At 40.4% G+C, this 23,759-nt stretch overlaps 1 long non-coding RNA gene across 1 annotated transcript; it reads right to left on the bottom strand.

Moving 5' to 3' along the window:
* Positions 1 to 210: 210 nt before the first annotated feature.
* LOC138686100 (uncharacterized) lies at positions 211 to 1,954 on the bottom strand. Its single transcript, XR_011325433.1, has 2 exons — positions 1,781 to 1,954; positions 211 to 1,191 (listed from the first exon to the last, which is right to left on the bottom strand). It is a non-coding gene; the product is annotated as an uncharacterized lncRNA (long non-coding RNA).
* Positions 1,955 to 23,759: the final 21,805 nt, after the last annotated feature.

Raw genomic sequence — 23,759 nt, 5'->3', positions numbered from 1 at the left:
TGGGAGGATAGCTATGATGTGGATATTGGGTTCAATTAGAAAGACTTTAATCCTGATCTTGGAAATCTTTTACGGGTCTACATTAGGGCAGCCAAGAGACTGAGCCAATGGTTGCGAGTATATAACACGGGCAACGTCACACTGACTGACTTGAGAGTGAAAATCGTGATGGTTATTGATGAGAGGAATTATATGCTTAGGAAGACAAAGTCTGTGTACTTTCAAATTATTTATGTTGAAGTCAGAGGCAAAACACCCAGTGGGCGGCACAATTGTTTATTTTTGCTCTCAGTTTCCCAAGACATTTCTGTGTCTTCCAGAGGCCCTACCACGGCTCCTGTTTTTCCTGCCCATCCCTCCTTTCCCTGGCTGCAGCGCAACATTGCTGAAATACCCCTCTGGGAAGCATCCAGGGCTTTGGTACTTCAAAGACAGCCAGAAAAGGCTTGGCCCAGAGCTTGGCCAACCTCAGGGACCAGCTGGAAAGCCTCAGTAGATACTAGAAACCAATGGAAGCAAAAGGAGGAGGGGAGAAGGAGGTCCTGCAACGGCAGGAGCCGGACAAGCGAAGGGCGACAGCGCCAAGTGCACAGATGAGTCCCTGTCGGACCTCTCCCTGGCCAGAAGAGGAGGTGGGAGGAGGTGAAGTGCCAGGACCTTCCTCCTGGGCAGCCTGCTTCCCGCTCCCGCACTCCCTGCCGTCTCCATCTGACTCCGCACTGCAGGGTTAGAGGAGTAGCTGCTTTGGGTACCTAAGAGCAAAAATGGTGGTAGGTGAATTGTCCTGCTGAGTTGCCTTTGGTTTACTTAGTTACGCTAACGTATAGTTTTACTTGAAATTTCCCTTCACGGTACCATATTTTACCATATTTAGAGATATTGTGCTGTCCAGCTATTTGAAGTGATTGAATGGTCTCCTAATGCCTCGGGAACAGTCTCACCACTTGTTGAAAAGAGGTTTTGCTGTAGGTTTCCTTCAAACAGCTTCCTGCTGGAATAGCTCCATTTTTTAAAAAAAGTGGTGGCTCCTGAAGTCTCCCTTTTGGGAGGCAGGAGATGTAGGGAGCCTTAGAGGCAGAAGAAAAAATTAGGCCACACGCATCCTGAGAGCTGTTGAAAATCATCTGGGCTGATGGCTATGACTCCTCCTCCAACAGTTTAATGATTCTCTTGACTGTTTTTCTTATAAAGCTTGGAAAGAAAAACCAAAACAAAAAAAGAAAAAAAGAAAAGGAAAAAGAGAAGATTTATTTGAGGTTAATGGAACTTTTTTTCACTGTCAAAAGAAAATAGTCTTAATTTTTGGCAGGAAAAAATGAAATTGCATTTGACCTCTACTGACAAATGATCAAGATATGCTTCATAATTTTGCATTCTCTTTACTGATGTTATTTCTGATGGTATTGCAGATGTATTTCAGATGTCTTTTAACTTTGTACTTTAAGGATATAAAATTCTACTTTCCCCTCTGCAGACATTTCCTCCTACTCCTTGGTTAATCTTAAGCACTACCCATATTTTTCTATCTACACCCACACCCAGGAATAATTTCCCTATCTGAAAGTGATTTTTTAAAATTTTCTTTTTCTCCACTCAGCTGAAACTTTCAATAAAGAAAGGCAGCATACCTTGTGTCTTTAGTACTAAACAAGTTCCACTGTCTTGAATGACTTTGGTGAAAAATGTGATGAAAAGAGTTTAGTTCTCTCCTTCACACATTTTCACAGTATTTTCACTGCCGCTTATTCCATATATGCTAAGTAACATAAGTTCAGCTTACCTGCTCCATATGCTTAGATTTCTGCCTCTGAGATGCAGCAGAGAACATTTTCGTGTTCTCCAGTGTGCATCTGTGATCCTGCAAAGATTTATTTGCACTTATTTTACTTCATGATTCTCCAATGGTCCAAGTAATTCTGGCAGAGTCTTTGCAGGATTGGGACCCATGAAACAGATTTCTTGGAGTGCTATTTTGAGGGTGATCTTATGACATCCAGTAATAACTTTGCCACTAAGAATAGGAGGACTCATTTGAACTAGGTGCTGTACAAACTCAAGGTGACCCCTGGCTGATTCCCAGCATTTACATCTAATCAGAGATTAAATATAGCAAATGTGGAAAATAGCAAAGAGGAGGAGGGATGAAAGAGTGAAAGTCTTGCAGAGACCTAGTGTTACATAGTAGTATGAATCATCAAGATATTTCTTAAAGACAGGTTTTTAGAGGGCAGTTAATCATGAACCCAGTTTACATTTAATCCCTTTCATTTTTCATGTGTTTATATTATCTATACTTCTCACTCCCATACCAATAATGCCTAATTATCCATCACTGTAGAGTCTTTACAGAAAGAAGAGTGATCAGAAGACACACTTTATGTAAGGAAGACTTTATGAGTTCCTCTTACATTCCAGCACAGAAGTGACAAAGACTTTCATTGAAAACTCTTCTGAATAGAGCTAGATAAAAAATATTTGTAAAAACCAGTCTACGCTTTCCAGATGAATTCAAAGACAGGCAGCAACCAGAAAAATACCACAGACCTTAAGTGCCTCATATTCTTTCTATAAATTCTGACAGCTGCCAAAAGGCAAGAGAAAAAATAATGATAGAAACCAAGATGTAAATGTTTAATAATGAACATATTGTGCATGGAGTACAACACCCTACTTCAAGAAGAAAATTAATGCTTTCTTAAAAATTTTCACTTACACTAATACATATATTCCTATATATTCCTATATTCCTATGTGACTACCTCCTAAGAAGTTTGCAATTTTTTTTCAGAGCTCTGAAAATTTTTTGCAGAGCCTAAAATATCGGGTCTTCACTCCAAGTTTCAAAAGTGAAAGGAAGCCCCATAGATAAAACAGAAAAATTTACTTGTTGGCTCTTGTTTTGACTAGAACATTGACTCAAACAAAATAAATTTACAGGATTTCTAACATAGAAGTTCCCTGCAATGAGTTTTGACTCAGTGCATGAACTTACTTTGCTAAACTTTCCCTGTTATTACTGTTCAAGTGTGTCATTTAAGTGATAGAATTTTGATTCTATCCATCAGAAAGAAATCTAAACAAGACAAAATGCAGTAGATCCCACTTATTTTTACAGTAATGAATTGGTTCGCTTAACTCAGAAATTGCCCTACAAATGTATAGTAACAGCTGTTTTGTGTTGTAGCTATACTAGTCTAAGAACATAAGAGAAAAAAAAGTGTAGGGAGATTTAACAGGTTTTATTAAGCAGCCTGATGCAGAAATAAAAAGCTTTCTGGCTTTCATGTACTTTCATGATACCTGACAAAGAAGCAACAAACTCAAAGCTAACCTCAAGTTAGAAACAACTGCTCATATTTTATTTTAATTATACTCATCAATTAGATGACAAGAGAAAAAAAAGGAGTAATTAGCACTTTTGGAGTTGGCAGGTATGGAGGTGACAGGCTCAGTTGTGGCAGAACAGCCAAGAGAAATAGTTTGCACAAGACTAACAGGACAGACTGAGAGCAATACTGTAGCTGTTTAAAAACTGGCAAGTCTTCTGATTTTTTTTTTTTTTTTAAGTAGTGAATTTAATTCCTATCTCTCAAAGGCATTTTATGGATCTTTAAAGATATCTGTCTCAGGTCAGAGGCAGTTTTTTGTTAAGCTTAGTAGATATAATCATCCTCTACCAAGGTGCAGCAGTAATTCAATGCCACCCATGTGGTTTCCCTGCATGCACTGGACAAAATATATCACTCACTGAAATACTCACATGCACATGTTGTATTCAGAGCTCCTGACCACTTTTTTCTAGGGGACAATTATCGTGATGGTTATAAAGGTAGGTTTGCAGGTATTGCATTATTTGTTCTGGAGCAGTTTCATTGCAAACATTTGTCAGCTTGTGGACAGGCTTCCACAATAAGTTTGAGATACGTTGTAGGCTCAGGTGCGTGGTGGAGGGGAGAAGTGGGAAAACGTATTTCAAAATACAATCTTCTTCCAGTCCAGGTTATACTGACGTGGACATAGGTTATGAGTTTTAAAAATTTTGTAGAAGTCATACTAATTTCTCTATTTTATTAATATGGCAGTTTTTCAGTTGACTGTTTTAAGTTGATTGTGAATTTTGGTAAATTGATTTTGATATAGAAGTATTGTAGAATTTTATCAACATAGTTATTATATTTGTGATAGAAATCAAGGGGTTTAGTTCAGATGCTGGTGATGTCACCTGTAAGTCTTATCTCCAAACTCATGGTGTGTCAGATATAGTCTAAAAATGCCTGAAGAGGGGATATAAAGGTCGGCATCCCAGAGCTGGGGGAGAGCATTCAGTGCCTCTGAAACTGTGCCCTTGTTTTACAGAAGATATACATAAAGGAACGTGAATTACTGTGTGGATGGGTTTGACAACAAGCTTCAGTGGAAAATGTGACTGTTTTGCTCTTCTGAAGGAAAGGTGTCTTGCCACAACACTGTGGGATGCTGGTATATGGGCAGGTAATATGGTGGCAAAGCTGTAGTGAGTGGCAGGTAGTCTGTGCTATTTTTTTAAAACTCTTGCCCTCTGGCTGACAATTAGGAATGAGGAGGATTTTCACAAAACCTGGTAATTCTCTAGGAGAATTAGCTTGGACTAGCTAATTACAAGTTTACGAAAATTCCTTCCCCCACCCCCCCGCCCCTGAGATACCTTGGGAGTTGTACACTTCATGTACTTTTACTCTATGTAAACTTGTGAAAGGCTCTGTTTTTTCTTTTTTTTTTTAATTATACAATTGAAACTATAAAGTGTGAATTATTAGACATTCAAGGTTAAAGAATTCTAGAGTTCAAGGCAAATAGACCATGGTGTCTGCACTTATGTAGTTGGAGGATCATTTCCTTCAACTTTAGTTTGATCACAAGGTACATTCTATTTCCTGTGGTATGGGAATAATTACAGAAACTTTATTAATATACAGCAAGAATCTATCCTCACTTTTAGCTCCAGCTTCTGCCTTCAATAGTATTTCAATACAAAATGTTCCAGAGCTGTCCTTCAATCATACTGTTTGTTTCTTTGTGGAAGTATCAACCCATAGTTACTAAGAAACTGCTCTCCTGTCCCAAGAATAGTCAGGCACAGTGGTGAAAATCTCCAGCCTTCTACCTGTCCATTCAATATGCATTTGATTCCACGCAAATTTCCAAAAATACCAGTTGACATAAAAGCTTAAGTTTCATTGAAAATCTCGCTTCAATAATTTGTATTCTGTATTTACACTGGACAGCCCACCAGTTCTACAAACATTAGAATGATCATTATATATGCAATGTGGGGCAATAGGAATTCTCTTTTCCTCTTAGAAAAATAACTTCATTTCTTTTGTTCATATTAGCAGATAAAAGTCAAATAATAAAGTAGTGATGAAAGGTGTCTCCAATCCCTATCACAGGTGTTTTGAAGTGAGCTGCCAACCAGATTTACATTAAATAAGATACAATAGGGCTAGGAAAGAAGCATTTTATTTCATTGTAATAACTATCACTCCTGCAGCAGGTGCTTCAGCTTGTGAAGTTTCTCGCTTCACTCTGTACTCAGTTAATTTCCAAAACAGGGGTTATACAGTCTCTCTTCTGTCCCCATGGTGAAGTCATTGTAAACTGATTTTTGAGTTGCCATAAGCAGATTGCAAGTCGTCTACTCTCTGCTGGTGTCAAGGTGCCACACTTGCATCCTGAGCAGTACACTGTCTCATAAGCTGCCTAAAAATGAAGGAGGGTTTCAATCTTTTGGTGTTGTAATAGCAAACGCTTATGATTTTTGCTAGTGAGTTTCCACTCTGATCCCAACATAAGAAAAGGTTGGCGTTTTTTTCTTGTCTGTACCTAAGAAAAAGTAGATTTATTTCCCTTTTGATTGAATGAACTTGGTCATGGGTAGTTCTTTGTAAGACAATAGAATATAAGAGATCTTATTGTGAGGTTTCACTTAGCTTTTGAAAAATCAGGTTTTTGCAAAATGGACATAAATAGCTATAAAATGTCTTGTCCTTTGTATGTCTAGAACTGCCATTAATGTACAGGATTGAATTCACCCTGGAATAAATATATATATTTGAAAGAGTGAACAAAGCATTATTAAATCATTACAGGAAATTTAAAGGTGACATATCTATTTAACTTGTCCTTTTCTAACTAGTGACAGCAGTCAGAATAATATTTCATTCATCTGAAAAAAATTATAGGCTCAAGTTGGGGTGAGTAAGATTGGCTGATGAATCTCTTTTCCCATGCAAGACCACATTACTTATGTTAATTATTAAGGAATGAGATATGTCTGAACCCTCTGCTAGGAATATAAGTAACTGAAGAATGGACAGGTGCATAGAATAGAGAGTATTGAAGTATTACCCAATTGATACTAATCCAGTGCCTTTTCCTTAGAGTACCTAGTACTCAGCATTACACCATGTGGAAAAACAAAGTCTCAGTTAGGCCAGTGCCAAAAGCCTCAATGTTTTGGGAAGTTTCTTTGCAATTCTTGCACTTAACAGGTCATTTTGTGCTTTGAAGCAGGAGGGTTGATATCCCTTCTGGACCTAATGCAAATGTCTATGAGGTTTCCTGCTCTCTGGACTGGAACTGGAACAAACTACAAGATGCAAAAAGAAGTTATTCACAAACCGTTCAGTTCATATATTTTTAAACCATCTCTTGATCAAACTGTAATAGCAACTTTACTGCATATGTGAGAAATTTGCATTGCAAATGCATATAATTGTAAGGCTATGAGCCAGACCTCCTACCCTGCCCTATTCCTCTTCACCACACATTTGGCTTGTTCTTTAGGTCTAATGAAATGTGCAAAATGAGCATGGTGGTTCCGCCCTTCGTTGATCTCCAGATTTTCATAAGCTTGTAAGGTCTCCAGGGCAGGAACGGTTTCTAACCAGCCTCTAAGCTTTTTCTAAATATGTATAATTAGGTTTGCAACATTGCTTATGTTTTGAACTCGCATCAGAAATTGTGAGCTGATTTCCATTCAACTTTAACAAAATATTTCAGCTTTGGCATAGATGAAAGCATAAAAAAGCATGAGATTAAAAGGAATTAGAGTATTATAAACTACTAAAAATGGCCTAAGATGAAATTTTACCTCTAGTGAGACCAATAGCTGCTGTCTGTAAATCAGTGAGTTGGCTCAGCATGCGCATGCAGTTCATATGTCCATTTAAAGATATTTCATGGAAGCTTTTGGCAGTGATTTCCAGGCAGCTCCTGATACTCATCTCTTCTCCACTCCTGGCTATTCCTTGACCTCTGGAGCTTGGCCAAAGCCTTGCCTTCCTCCATCTTCCTTGCTGTTTTGACCAACCCAACCATCACCTTGCTGCCAGCAAAATGTTAGTGATAACCAGTAAAACTTGTTAGCGTGGGCTCTGATCCAGGCCACTTCTCCCAGGAGACTGAGTGGACACAGGGTATGTTCAGAGGAGCTTTGGATCCTCTGGTTGTTGCCCAACCTGGATGGCCACACAGCAGCCCTGGAGCTGTGATGATGTCTTAGTGCCTCACCTGAGCTAATCAGCAAGGTAGAGTGACTGGATTAGGTGTTTCTTTATACATGAGCTGTGCTGCTTTTGGATCAGACCTGGTTTTGCCCACACATCTTGCAGTGCCAAATACAGGAACTCCAGGATCTGCTTTCATCCACGCATGTCACATTTAGCATTTAGGGGAGCTATTCTACAGACATTCCTTCACATCCGAAGAGTTTAACTTTTTAGAGTTGTTACATTAATCCCCTTTTTGAAGGCTAGACTTCAGCAAAGGAAACATATTGCTTTCTGATGAAGTGGCAGGCGGCTTCCCTCAATCATAATTTTAGCTTAATTGCTTTTGAAAAATGACACAGTGTTGTTATATCTTGCAAGACATTAAATGATGTGGAAAATCCATTAGAGATCCTGCTGAGATGTGGATAACACCGGAGGACGAAGCGAGCAGCTCTGTATTTGCTAATTTCCAAACCTGAAGGCATGAGCTTTAAAAGCATTTGCACGTATGGTATATCAGATAACATTAAATTTTTATAAATAAATAAAGCAAGCTGATAACTGTTGGCTAAAGAGTAATTCAAAACAAAACAAAACTGCTCCATTGTTCCTTGATCTGTTGTCTGCACTGGCGTCGTTTAAAGTTCGAGGTAATGAGGTTAGTGTCTATGCTCAGGCAGTGTAAAGTAAGGTTGTGTTCGTGAAGGAGCAAAGCTTCAATATGTGAGTTTCCACCTGGTTTCTTCCCTTCTGGTAGAAGTTGGTTTCTGGCAAGCACCAAGCTCCAGATCTGAGGGAAATGTCAGCTGTTAAACTAGAAAGCTTTTAACTTGCAGAAACGGGTATGGATGAAAGACTTAAAAGGACAGTGAAGCATGAGAAAATAACTCTTCAGTGACATGCCAGACTTCATCAGAGGGTTCCCAGAGGCCTCAGAGGCAAAGGGTGCCTCTCAGAACCGAGGCAAAACCAAGTGGCACCTCATTAAACTGCTGTGACCATTTCTTTTTGGTCTGGCTCTTGTGATCTCACAAACTTTGTACAGCACTGGCTGAAAAAGAGGTCTATGTCTGCAGAAGCAAAGCTCCAGCAGATTTGTAAGCACACTTTTAAGTGCTAGCTGGTTGGGGACCAAGCTGCAAATAATGACTGGGGTTCCTTCTGCACTTCTCTTTTCTCCATGTTCGTTTGGAGGGGGGGATGAACAAGTGCCTTTGCCAGGATGAAGACTGGTTAGCCTAAACCTTTTCTGTGTAAGATGTTCTTTGTTGTGTTTTTTTTATTATTTTTTTTTCCCACCCCACTTTACCTCCTGCTTTCCTTGGCACTTATTTCACAAAGCATCCACAAAGACAGCCCTCAGATTGTGCCTTGACAATCTTTGCTAGCTAGGAGTGCAAAAGAAAAAGATCTGGGAGGAGAAGGAAGGGGAATAATGCTATGAAGGAAAATTTCAAAGCATATAATAGACAGATTTCGATTTTTGAAAAAGAAATTAAGAAAGGAGTAAATTGGAATTAAGAAACTGAAAAAGTGACAAATTAATTTTCACAAGGAAAAGGATTAGATTATGCAAAACAAAGTGTTTAATTTAGCAACAATTCTGCCCTGTCTGTTTCCTCAGTATTTGTTAATTGTGTGCCTGATTTGGCAAGTACAGACATAACGTGAAGATGTTAGGAGGAAAGCTGCTATTAAGATATCAACCACCAGTTTGGAGCTGTCTCCAGCTTTTTTCACATCGTTAGTCCTCTCAGTAAGGCTGAGCATAACCACTTCAGGTTATAGACTCAAAAAATAAAGTGAATTAGCCTCTCAATTCTGAGGGTCACCCAGGAAGCAGTTTCAGTAGAGTAGGGAAACACTGACAAAAAGTGTCACACTGTACAGGCACAATGAACTTCTGAGTAGGTCTCAGCTTGCATTGAAGCAGTAGAAATTTGTCTGATCATCTCTGCCTTGAGCACCGCATATTAATTTCCTCATTTAGTTTTCCTTCCTGCAGTAGTGCCGAACACAAAGGAGGCTGCAGTCCTGCACCAAACACACCCAGTACATATTCAACTATTTAAGAAGCCTCTGTATCAGCTATAATTCTTAATGGTGAACACACTTGCAGGATCCAACTTAGCAAGCAAGTAAGGGTGTTTTATTTACAGACCACTGTCTCTCTTTCCAGTATATGTGTTAGTTTGTCTGCAATAATTTTTACTCAAATAGTTATTAACTCCCAAATGAGAGGTCCTCTTAGGCAGCAAAATATTGTGTTGTATCCTCCTTCTTATCTTTGTCATTGGTGATATAGAAAAACTGAGGATATGTTCAAAATTTTTAATTTTTCACCGTCTCGGTTTTTGGGCAGCACATTTAGACATACAGAGTTTGTCTTGCTTCTGGCAGGACAACACACTCAGGGGAAATATATAGGAAATACACTTTGGAAGAATCAGGATCTATCGTTCCAGGCTCGGGGCCCCAAAACTGTAAACATACTTTAGGGTGTTCACTTATGTGACTTCTGACGTGAATGGTGAGTCAGTGTGACAGCTTGGGCTTCCTGTCTCCAAACCCCAAGGCGACTTTCTTCAAATTAACCTGCCACCTTTCTGTTTGTTTTCTGTTCTGACCTTATGATTTTTAGTTCTTTTGCAGTCACTTCTTAAAAAATTGTTCAGAAAATAATTCCTACTCAGTATAAAGTAGTTCTAGTTCAAAAGTAAAGTTAAAAAAAAAAAAAAATTAAAAACCTCGTACCTATTTAACATGCCAGAGAATGCAGTTACTGCAACTGATAAGAAAGAAAGAAAAAGCAAAGATATAATCATAGTGTTTTCAGTTTGCATTCTTTCTCCTAGGCACAAGCTCGGTGCTGGGTCATGAGCTCAGTGTATGACCTTCATCCCCATTAAAATGTAATGAAAAACAGGATGCTTAGTTATTTCTAAAAATCCTAGCTGCTTTTTTTTTGTTCTGTGGATCTTGTGAAGTCGTTACCTCCCAGCAACCTCATGCTTGGCTGCTGTGATCAGCTGTGATCAGCACTGCAATATTGCCAGATTATCCTAATTACAGCTGCAAGCAGAGCCTACAGGAAGATGGAACAGGATCAGGCCTTGAGAGAGAAAGGACGAAAGCAATTCAAAAAGACCTCGTTGTCCCTCGTATCCTTTTGAGTAATGGAAAAAAGCAAAGCCTGCCAGCTTTGACAGGCTGACTGCTGAGGAGGCAGGAACTGTGAGGCAAATACAGAGGGAGACCATGTAAAAGCATCAGATACAAGCAGGAACGTGCCTTGGAAAGTAACGATGAGTAACAGCATGTCAGGCTGAGATATGCTTTTTTCACCAGTGAATCTGTAATGGAGCTGCTAACTGGTAAATGAAGGTGCTAACTGGTTTTCCAAGAGCCAGCTTGGAAGCCACGCAGCAGCAAATGCGTCATCTTGGGTGCTTCACGTGGTCTCCCACCAGAAGCCATGTGTGTAACTCTCCCTCCTTTGTGTCATGAGGGTAGCATAGCCCAAATTCTCCAGTGAGTGGATACTTTTTCTTCTCAAATTTGATTAGGGCAGTTTGGTTTCTTCATCCCTGGGTTTTATGGCAGGGTGGATGGTGCCTGACATCAGCTTTCTGGGTTGTCAGGGCAGTCTGGGTTTGAGCTGTGTTTTAAACCTGGTTCCACCTTACCTTTAACTCCATCAAAACCACCGCCTAGCGGAGAACAGCCAACTTTTAAGATAAAGACACAGACTTTAAGAAAGGCAAAGAACCCCTTAGTGATATTTCCTGTTTGGAGAGAAGGAGCTGTCACATGGATCACGATCAATTAGGCATGAAGAGAAACATTTCAAGCCCTTAAATAACAACAATGTTCTGAACTAGGGAGTAGAATAGATCAACACTGCTCTGTATTTAATGACAGTGAATTTAGTCTGGACAGCTTTTTCCAGAGATTATAGAACAGATGTTCAGCCATAAGTATCAGAAACAAGCATTCTCTGAAATGAACAAAAGAAGTACAATTCTTGCAGGGATAGTTAAAACCAATGTAGACTCCATCTAATATGTACATTATTACTGCAGCTCCTTTCTTTCCGGCAATTTAATGGCTGCGGTGACTGGCAAGGAGACTGGCAGAAGGCACCAACCACATCATGCTTCTGTCTTGGTTAATAAAGCAGTGTTTGACTCTGGAAAATTCAGTCTGAGTGAAAAACCTATGGCTGTATCAGCCTTCTCTTCCTCACATTTCAATTTCTAAAGATTTATAACATATCTCAATAGTATTTACACTTCAAGCTTCTTTAAAGCTCTTTTTTTCTTAAGGCAGAAGATATTTTTGCTTGTTTGCATATAGGGGCTTTCTGCTATAGCTGCTTGGCAGTCACCTGTTTCTAATCCTTCTTGATTTACACAGTGCTTTTGGCAATTTCCCAGCTTTACTCTACCATACTGTAAAGAGTACCCTTAGCGCGGGCTTTAGCTGTTAGCTTCTGAGAGGGAGGTCAGTGATTACCTCTGCCTCCCAGCCACAACAAAACCAAAATTCTCTATGAAATGGTAAGTGATGCTGTGTTCTCCAAGTAAAGCCTTAGTTTCTTGTATACTGTGGAAAAGTATCAACTTAGAGCACTGGAAAACAAACCTATTTTTTGCATGTCTGCTCTTGCAGAATGGACCCTAACAGTGCCATTCAAATCTTTGTATTTGTCTTCAGTTAAAGCTTTTCTTCTCTGTCAACAGACATGTTGTTTATCAAACACAGGATCTTAGAATCATAGAATGGTTAGGGTTGGAAGGGATCTTAAAGATCATCTATTCCAACCCCCTGCCATGGGCAGGGACACCTTCCACTAGAGCAGGTTGCTCAAAGCCCCATCCAACCTGGCCTTGAACACTTCCAGGGATGGGGCAGCCACAACCTCTCTGGGCAACCAGTTCTAGTGCCTCAGCACCCTCAGTGAAGAATTTCTTCCTTATATCTAATCTAAATCTACCCTCTTTCAGTTTAAAGCCATTACCCCTTGTCCTATCACTACATGCCCTTGTGAAAAGTCCCTCTCCAGCTTTCTTGTAGGTCCCCCTTACGTACTGGAGGCTGCTACAAGGTCTCCCCAGAGCCTTCTCTTCTCGAGGCTGAACAACCCCAACTCTCTCAGCCTGTCTTTATAGGAGAGGTACTCCAGTCCTCTGCTCATCTTCATGGCCCTCCTCTGGACACACTCTAACAGGTCCATGCCCTTCTTATTTTGGGGGCCCTAAAGCTGAACACAGTAGTCCATGTGGAGTCTCATGAGAGTGGAGTAGAGGGGCAGAATCACCTCCCTCAACCTGCTGGTCTTGCTACTTTTGATGCAGCCCAGGATACAGTTGGCTTTCTGGGCACATTGCTGGCTCATATTCAGTTTTACATCCACTAATACCCCCAAGTCCTTCTCCTCAGGGCTGCTCTCAATCCACTCACCGCCCCACCTGTATTTGTGCTTGGGATTGCCCCAGCCCATGTGCAGGACCTTGCACTTGGCCTTGTTGAACTTCATGAGGTTTGCATAGGCCCACCTCTCAAACCTGTCAAGGTCATATACAGGTAGGCTCAGTAAAAAGGAACAAAGGACACTAAAAGAAGATAGTAACCTGTTCATGTTGAAGAATTGCTCCCTTTATTATCAAACACACTCAAGAGCTATGTACTTTCAGTAAGATTAGACTGTATTTTGAGCAAAAAGTGTGAGACAACGTACAGAACTATAAAGTTTCCCTAAAAGTGTGTGTGTTTCTTCTAAAACAGGCTTCATGCAGGCAGGTCAGTGGAAAGAACCTAGTAAACTTGTGCTATACAAATCCACCCAATAGAGAGAGTTAATCAGAAAGAGTCAAGATATCACAGGTACTACACAGCAAGGTAGAAAGCACATATGGTATTGAACAGACCAAATTCACCCTGGGTTTGGTGGCAGGGAAGTCACAGCATTCAATTTTTGAAGTGTTTTGAGTACCATTCCTTCCATACCTGGATACTCTTGGGATTTTCTAAGTCTTTGAATGAACTCCAAACTTTATTTGGAGACTGCCTTGTCAGCCCTATCACCTTTTCCTAGCACAATAAAGAACTGCAATTTTAATTTCTTGGATCTTGAAAATCTAGGAGATGCTTCCAGAAAGCATGTGAAGTGTGAATATTTTCCAAAAGCATTCTGCTCCATTTATGAAAAATTGTATCATTCCTAAAAACCATGTAAGCTTCAGATGCGTTCGCAGCTAAAATCTGTACAGGTGACACATCCAGTCCTCAAAGTGAGCCAGCTGGCACACAAGGATGGCCCTTGAGAGAGGCTTTCCAGTGTTTTCCAGAGAGGAAACGGGGCAGGAAAGGCTGCAGGAGGATGCCAAAATTTCCATATTGCTCTTTTTGAAAGCTCATACCCCCACTTCTAATTTCCCATTTCAACACTACGAGCACATACTGGGAGAGGCTTCATAGGTCTTGTAATTCAGTATCATAGCCAAAATCACTCAGTATCATGTTCAGCCACAGATACATTTCAGACATACAAAGTCCACTCGTGTGCAAGCCAACATTAACAGGTTTTCCACTCTGAAGCAAAATCAGCTTATAAGTACGGAAAGAGGCTGAAGAGATGTGTGCTCCTTTGTACCTGTGTAAGCGGATGAGCGTTAGATGGTTCTCACAGGCTCCATTTTCAACTCTTACAAGCCCTTGAATCTTCCTTCTAGGGCACTGCTGCTAAGTACAAATTGCAGTACAAAACAGAGCACAAAGCCTCAAAGCAGTGTACCACACCTGCGTCTGCTGTTTTTGCTGTAATGGCCCCAAATAAGCTTTGCCTCTTGGTATTATGCAAGCAGCTATCTTGATAGGGGATCTGCAAAGGCAAGGCGTGAAGAAGTGTGATCCTAACACTGTGTGAGTGTTAGAGGAGGTAATACCTTATCAAGAATTTCCCATTAGAGTAATAGTGGCATTAAAGAAGTCATTTGCTGTAAGCCATGCACAACACCATCATCAGCAGAAGACACAGGGGAAAAAACAAGTAATAGACCTTGCCCTGTGTTGTAAAAAAAGGGACTCCGCATTGACGTTAGGTTACCCAAGGCTGTCGTGTGCCCTTGAGTCTTTCTTCTAGGATATACACATGTATAGGAGGTTATAAGATGCAAAAAAATTTTAACAATATTTGTAATTTAGATGTGGTGCTGTCATGACATGTTTGTATCTCTGTAAGGCTGAACTTTCCCATTTCCCTACATAAATACACACACAAAATCTCCATTATTTTAAAATCTCTGTTCCCTGTGTTAACCAGTCCTGGCTGTGGTCAGAGAAGATGGATGCACACTCTGGATTACACTGATGGGCACTGACAGTGCTTTGGCAAGATAGCAGAGGAGCACAGGCCAGAAACAATTCACAGAGGAGCAACTGATTTTTTAATTTTTAAATGCAAGATCCTTTCTGATGATCAAAATAGAATCTTTTGTCTTCATATTGAATTCTTTCACAGTGTGTTATTGGGAATTCAGTAGCAGTGACAGTCTAAGGACATAAATGAAGCAAAGTTTATAGGGAGAAATCTTATATCCAGTGACATGCTTTGAGTACGTACCCTTTTAGGCCCAGGCCCATGCTTTCCCCAGGAAAATTCAAAATCTAATACAGTTTGAGGGGATTTGCTAAGAGTTTAAATTGTGTTCTTGAAAGAATGAGATGGTTTGAGAGAAATGGTGGTCAGTTTTTGTGGAGCAAATAGGGGTGTTAGTGAGGGAAGCACTGGTACAGCTGTCAGCCTCTAAGGAAAAGAAAAGGAGAGAAAAGCACTCACTGCCTGGGAAGTGGCCACTTATTTTCTCAGTATGGTTATTATGGCCACATAAACAAGGTCTTCACTGAATCAAATCTCCTGTTCAGTAGAGTTGTTACTTTAATTCTTGGTTTCATCTTTCTGAGACCCTACCTGTTCAATTTAAAAGCAACTCTTTTGCCTCCCATCCTACCCTGTGTCTTTGTGTTTTACCTTCACCGCTGTTGATGCTTGCGATATGTCCTTAGCTCTATTAAAGTTTGCTTTCCATCATTCCCATTCCTGAAGGGAAACACAGGGCTAGCATCACAGACAGCAACTAGGTTCTGATTTTAGATTCCTGCCCACCCGCTTCCCTGACTGCAGAAGCCAGCTGGGGTCTCAGGGTATCTGCCCGGGCAGGCAGCCTGGGCTGCTCTCTGTGCCCGTGATGTCCTCTCTACTCTTGCTGCCCAAGTTGGCTGGATTAAAGCTAGCGCAAGAGTGCTTGCTTGGGCTGTGGTTACACCTGAATTGTAATGTGAACAGGCTGTGGGCAGCAAAACACCTGCATGGGCCAACTCCTTCTCCTCTTCCCTCCTGCAGGAACCTGTGATCTCATCCTCCCATCCACTGGGCTCTCACTTTCTATAAGCTCTTCAAATTGAGGACATCATTTGTTTAAGTCTCCAGAACTCATCTTCGCTCCTCTGATGTTAAGACTTCCCTATAGCTAACATGGAGATTTCTGACCCTACTTCAGATTGGATGCATTATTTATTTTCATATGGTTTTTCATCATGTTGCCAGAAGATTATTATTTCAGTTTTTAAGCCTCTGAAAAGCATTCTTGTAGAGCCAATCATAACAAAAGAAAATAGTGAAAATGGACTCCCTCGTTTTGTCCTCCAAAGACCTGAACCCATTTTTCAGAGACAGATTTGCTGTCTCCTCTGGAGATCTTCTCAGTGTTGACAATCAATGACCTCAATTCCTCTCCTTGACAAGAATCTACTCTTTCTGGAGGTAACTGAGCTATGTCTCAGTTCCTTTTATTTGCAAAGCTTTCAAGAGGCCCTTTAGAAAGTCTTTTCTTAATCTAATTACATTCAAGATTTTCCCCTTTCTCAAGAAACAGCCTTCAGGATTTTAACCTGTTATCTGACCACTGCCCTGTCCCCCATCACATATGTGGCTCTCCCAGTTTCTGAGCTGAAGAATTTCAAATGCTAATATTTTTCATGGACAGAATGGCAGTGTTTGAGTGACAATCAATTAAGAAAATGAATTAAAAATGTGCTGAGTCATCTGAAGCAATAGGAAGTTAGAGATAAGCGAAGGATGAATCAAACTAATAAAACAAATACTTCACTCCTATTCCTCAAATTCAAAGAAATATTTATACTCTTCAGAACTTCAGCTCCAAGATCCCATACTGCTGAACAGGGGAGGAATGTCACAAACAAGAGCATGGAAATTATTCCAACAAAGTTTCACATCAGATAGTAACAGGGGGTCCTGAAGGTGGCTATTAGACAAAAAAAAAGATAATAAAGATTAATGGTTCCTAGACCCCAGCTATATACTGCAGATTGGCAATCACAATACTGCTGCTGATTCACACTCCTTTTGCATTGCTTTAAGGGATATATTCTAAATGTAATGTTCTAGAATGCTGTGGAAAATAGATACGATTAAAAACTTAACCATTTATGCAACAAACTCAAAGCAGGTTTTGAAGGAGCTTGAAGCAGGAATACGAAATAAGAAAATACTTACTGATGTATTCTTTGATGTTTAGCCCTTGTGAAGGAATTGCCTGTATTGGAAGTGTATCATAAAAAAAACCAAAAGCAGCCAGGATATTGTGAGGGAACATGTAGAAAAGGGAGAATAGCTTGTAAGGAAAATAAATCTTGGGGGGTAATTAAAGATTGTTTAAGGATTTATTAAAGATTGTCAAAGTCTTCTGAGGGTGGGACATAATGAACATACCGAGAAGCTCCTTAGTAGAGCAACTCCAAACATATACCAGCTAATGCTATAATCCTAAAACTGATTTAAGACAAAGGCTGTAATGAGCCCAGACCTGATATGAAGTGACCATAACAAGAAATGTTGTACAGGTTGTCTAAGAAAAGGCTAGCAGTAACAGAACACATTGTTCCCCATGGTGAAATGAGTTAATATATACTTCTAGGTTTTTTTAAGATAACTATTTTGTTCCAAATAAAAAGTGCAGAATCCTGAAAAATTGGATATATGAAATGGACAACAAAATGGAAAGTAAGATATGTAATAGACAAAGGCGACAAAGATTTCATCTTTTTTGTATTAAGACCTCAAATGTGAGAAGATAGGGGCAGAAGAGCCTGCGAGCAGAGACATCCATGCTGTGAGACTGAGCAACAAAGCGAGAGCTGTGAGAAGCCGTACAATACAGCTGATGGCTCCCCTCTGCCATGCTAAGGATTTGTGTCACTGTTATATCTAGGTTCTGTGTATAGATGACTGGTAAGAATCTAAAACTGGCTGAAACGCTTATATTTGAAAAACTGATGAAATGTAGCCTTCATAAAATAGAGGGAGTGTTCTCTTAAGACTGTTTATTATTATTGTTTCCATGCTTAGGACCTTCTCCCCTGTCTAATTTTTATTGTAGTGGTAGTGCTGCTGTCACTGCTATGATCAAGGGATATAAACAGGACAAGAAGAGGTCACATCTTTTATTAGACCAATTGATATAGATGGAAAAATACAACAGTGTTCAGGCACATGAGTTCTTCTTCAGGCCTGAAATAGAGAAAGCCATTCTAAGAGGTAAATACCAATTGCTTGCATCACCTGAAATAAAGGATAGTTGTTATTTGTGGGTGGGAGAGATGTTGGCAGGAATAGAAATGATGAAGTGGTCCCTTATCACCTACACATTGCCTTCTGCTCTGGCTCTGGTCAAGAGTGAGGCATCAGACTCTCTACCAAGAAAAGCCAGATACAACGCAACCTTGCTGCCACAACCTAAATGGATGCAACTAGCTCTAATCACTGTCTTTTAAACCCGGCTCAAGTACAGCCAGTAACAGCAACCTAGACATAGCCAGTAAGACCTGCAGTAGGGCAGGAAACTAATTTAGGCAACCTTAATGCCAAAGCACTGCAGTGATGTTTTTCTTCTTGTTATACCACAAACACTTTGAACAGTCAAATGAATGACAAAGCAGTCATGTGTAGGCGTAATCTAAGCATCTAAAGCAAGGTCATAACAGGCATGTCTTTCTGTCTATCTGTCTTTAGCACAGATCTTTAGTCTATAGCATGTACACAACTGATTTTTTCCCATATGTTACCCATGCTTATTAGCATGATACAGATTAAGACATCAATATATCTCGGTTATATGTAATTGAGAGAGTCTAGTGTCATGACACAGATTTTAAGTGACTTCAAAGTAGTTAGTTAAGAAGAAAAATGGTAATTCCAATAGAAAAGTAAATGACTACCAAATACACTTAGAGCTGAGAAAAACAGAAACCTGAGTCATTAGAGAAACACCATATTCATTGTTTTTATGTGAATTCACTTGAAGTTTTTTACCTGGAAGAATTATTTTTCCTAATGAAAATTGATTTTCTGTCTCACTAATATTTCAATCTTATTCTTACCAGTCAAGGTGAGGGTTTTTTCCCCTGGTACACATGACTGTATTTTAAGTCAGGCAAAATATCATTAAATGAGCGTGAATTTCACAGACGTGATGAGAATGGTGTGTCTACTTTATATTATACTAAATATCAGGGGAGGAATACCATAACATTTTGGTTTTCCTAAGAACATTTTATGCAACACCTCTCCAATCTTGCCCCAGCTTCACACTGCCTGTAGTCATAGCTTCAACCACGTATTTCAATGGCTTATCGAGCTCAGTTTTAGCTGGAAATGGTGAGGAAGGAGCAAGGTGATCTTCAGCTAACAAAATGTGAAGAGAATGCAAAGACAAGTAGATTTGTGACTGCCATTACAAACTATTCCAAATGCTACTCAAAATGTATGTTGCCCAAGTCATCTTTAACTGCAATGGATATAGAAGTCAGTTGATGCAGAGGAACTGAGCATGGTTGCTTGGCAAAGGGTTTTGGAGGAGGATAGATTTGTTGGTTGTGGTGAGTTGACTGTGCCTAGATACAGGTGCCCACCAAAGCCGCTCTATCACACCTCTCCTCAGGTGCACAAGGGAGAGAAAACATAATGAAAGGCTTGTGGGTTGAGATAAGGACAGGGAGAGATCACTCAACCAATTACAGTCATGGGCAAAACAGACTCAACTTGGGGAAATTGGTTTAATTTATTACCAATCAAATCAGAGTAGGATAATGAGAAGTAAACCCAAATCTTAAAACACCTTTCCCCACCCCTCCCTCCTTCCGAGGCTCAACTCCACTCCCCATTTTTTCTACATCCTCCCCACCAGCGGCACAGGTGGATGGGGAATGGGGGTTGTGTCAGTTCATCACACATTGTCTCTGCCACTCCTTCCTCCTCAGGGGGAGGACTCCTCACTCTTCCTCTGCTCCAGTGTGGTGTCCCTCCCACGGGAGACAGTTCTCCACAAACTTCTCCAATGTGAATCCTTCCCACAGGCTGCAGTTCTTCACGAACTGCTCCAGCATGGGTCCTTTCCACGGTGTGCAGTCCTTCAGGCACAGACTGCTCCAGCGTGGGTCCCCCCCAGGGTCACAAGTCCTGCCAGAAAACCTGCTCCAGCGTGGGCTCCTCTCTCCATGGGTCCACAGGTCCTGCCAGGAGCCTGCTCCAGCATGGGCTTCCCACAGGGTCACAGCCTCCTTCAGGCATCCCCCTGCTCTTGTGTGTGGTCCTCCCCAGGCTGCAGGTGGAGATCTGCTCCCCCGTGGACCTCCCCGGGCTGCAGGGGGACAGCCTGCCTCACCAGGGTCTTCCCCACGGGCTGCAGGGGAATCTCTGCTCTGGCACCTGGAGCATCTCCTCCTCCTCCTTCTGCACTGACCTGGGGGTCTGCAGGGCTGTTGCTCTCACATGTCCTCACTCCTATCTCCAGCTGCTGTTTGTGTTGTGCAGCAACTTTTTTTTTCCCTTCTTAAATCTGTTCTCCCAGAGGCACTACCACCGTCGCTTATGGGCTCAGCCTTGGCCAGCGGTGGGTCCGTCTTAGAGCCGGCTGGTGTTGGCTCTGTCGGACACAGAGGAAGCTTCTAGCAGCTTCTCACAGAAGCCACCCCTGTAGCCCCCCCTGCTACCAAAAGCTTGCCATGCAAACCCAATACACTGGTCTATGGTTACTGATAATTAACTTCAATCTTGGTTTAAATTATATATAACCAGAGCTAATCCATTGATGTCCCTGGAGTTACTCCAACTTTACAGTATAATACTCAAAATAGAAGTATGGCTGTATAAACCTGCATTCTGCTGCAACTAGTATTTTACATGACCAGTACCATCAGGACGGGGTTTTGCTATAGTTTAAAAAAATTTAAGTAAAGAATGTTAATATCCGAAGTACAAGACCCTGCTGGTGAGAATCAATAAAAAAAAAGTTAATTGCCATGGTATGTAGTTCACACCAACACTGAGGATTTCAATAGTTTTGTGTGAGTGTATGAGCAGGGGATAGGGTCCTGTGGATGTGTCTACATTAGCAATTTAGAGCTAGATGAGTTCTTTTCAGTGCAAATTTGGTGTGCATCTGTACTTGGAGTCTGGCAGTGCACATCTGACCATTGACATGCTGGATGTGGTTTCCCTCCTGGTGGAGCCAGGGCTGAATCTGGGTTGGGGAAAGCCACCTCCAAGTCTAACTTGCTACACGATGCAAGGTGGTCCAGCAGTCAGCTCTCTCTACACAAGAGCTGTGCACCCAGGACAGGCAACTGGTACAAACTTCACTGCCATTTCAAATGCAATGTGAGCAGATTGTCTTTGAACCACAACAGGCAGCACCAAACCAAACCCTGCTCCTTCCACCTTTGAGCCCCACCAGTAGATAATCTAATTGCCCCTGTGTATAAATTCTGATAACAGTGCAGATTAGTAAATGCATGTAAAATTTAACAACCCCAGTTTTTTGTCTCCTGCCAGTCTGAAGTTGATATATTCAGAGTTTTTAGTATCCTGATTTATTCCACTGTCAATAGAAGGTGTATCTTGCCTGAATTTGTATTTGTAATCTGTCCAAAGATGGGATTCTCCTTTCTCTTTTCACTGTTATTTTTCTTCAATTACTTAAGGAAAGATTGTAAAAAGCATCTTGTACCCCATAATTCATGAGAGATCTCAAATACTGGTCCTGAGGCAGCATTAGTCTTAACAGATTTTCTACAGAGGCATTGGAGAGGTTCCACTAAATCTTACAGTTTAACCTACATATTTGACATCTCTCTTTTGGGCTGCATTAATCTCCATTTAGTTTTTGCCTTTTTGTGCTATTGATATCTAACTTCATTTTTATAATATAAACTAGAATTAAATCATGTGATTATCACTTTAAATCAAATATAGTTTGTTTTCAGTATCAGTCAGGGCCATCTCCAAGAACACATTTAAACTGCAGAGGGAATTCAGCTATTCATATCACGTTTGCTTCCACAAGCAAATCTTGCCAAGCTGAAGAACTTTGAGTTAAGCCATATGATTTTGATAAAACATGGTGACTTGAAATTTATTTCCACTTTGCAAAACAAAAGTCAGTGCCAAAACACTGTATGTGCAAAATTCAGCATCAGGAAAAAAGTCAAGTATAGGACTGTTGGTGTCACACTGCTTGGGTTCAGCTTTTCTATGGCTCAAGATGATTCTTTGCAAAGTGCTAGTACCAAGGAAAGAGAAATCTGCAGCATAAAAGTTCCAAAAGAAAATTACTCTATTTTCTAAGATGGCTAGTGAGTGTAGATAACCATTTTTTGAGAATCTAATCATGTCACATGCTGAAGGGTTCCCAAAAAGCAGGTTTAAATTTTTTGAAATGAACTGCCACTTTCTGAGTGCCCCAAATTGTGGGTTACTTTTCATGTACCTTATCTCAAAGAACTGGACCAGTAAATGATCCTTCAGTGAGCTACAAAGGAACCCAGCAAAAGACATGAAATGCTGCTCTTAGCAGGTATTTGTAATGAGTATGAAAGGAACCTATTTCTGTGTGTGAGACACTTCAAGGCATGCATAATAATGGAGAGTCTGGGGTCCTACATCGTCCTATATATTCTGGTGCTGAAATTGGATTTAGAGCTCACAGTTTCAGTTGTCTGAATTATGAGCCTCTCTGAGACTTCATATTGGAAATTTACTGCCTTTTAATGTTCTAGCTGATTTGAATATAGACTTTAAAGTACATAAGTCTAGCAAAGGAAATAAAAATGTTTGAGTTTGGCTGTTTAGATTTCAGGCTGCTTTTTCCAGACTCCTTTCTGCTGTATAATCAGGAACTGAAATCACTCTTGAAAAGACCCAGCATGACTCTAAAACATCATTAAACGGTTCTTATTTTATAAGGCAAGAAGAAATCCTGCAATCCATCCTTATTGCTTTGGCCCCTTCCAAGAGCTGGCAATTTTTTCTTTGTTGATAGTCATCCTACTTGCAGAGCATTTAAAAAGCATATTACCTTTCTATGTAGCTAACAAAAAAAGTGTTATGTTTTTGTTTTCTTAAATAAAATAAATAAATATCCTATTCATGCTGAAGTTGACAGTAAAAATCTTGCTTCTGGAAGTAGTACTGGATATAATGTCTTATGTTTTACAGTGCCCTACCCCATGTGAGGAGTTGAGCCTATGCCTAATCTTGTCTCTGTTGGGGATGAGAAAAGTGGGTCAGAAGAAGCGTATACTATCCAAATCAGACCTTCTTGTGAGTTTGGTCTGTAAAACAGATAGTCTAATCTATGTATAACAAAGTAAATTAAATTAAAAAAATCAGCCTTTACAATCTTAAGGAGAAAATACAATCAACATGTCTCCTCTAGCAAGGGTTATAGCTTCTATAAACTGAGTTCCCAACGTCGCAGGAAATTTTTGTATTCGATACCTCTTTGTCAGCTCCCTGCCTGCAAAATTAATATACTTTGCCTCACAGTGGTATGGTAAGGGTCTACTTATCTAGTGATCATAAGGCAGTCAGAAACTATAATGATGAATGCTATAGAAATTATCATGGGAACTTTAATAATTCTCAATGCAAACAGTATTTTAATCATGTGTAACAGATCGAGCACAAAGCCTTGTCCCCTCTGGGCAATGGGGACAAACCGTAATGCCAGAAAGCTGCCACCCCACTGCGTACCATCCCTCCTCTTGCCTTTGAAGGGAGCAAGTCCTATGGCCACAGAAGGGAAGATAATCAAACAAAGCAGATGCATATGGAACAGATTCAGGTTGCTCAGGCAATTCCTAATTTTC

This window comes from Haliaeetus albicilla, chromosome 1, assembly GCF_947461875.1.
Source record: "Haliaeetus albicilla chromosome 1, bHalAlb1.1, whole genome shotgun sequence".
NCBI lineage: Eukaryota > Metazoa > Chordata > Aves > Accipitriformes > Accipitridae > Haliaeetus > Haliaeetus albicilla.
The sequence above is the reverse complement of the archived record's forward strand: the minus strand, read 5'-3'. Positions and strand labels throughout refer to the sequence as shown.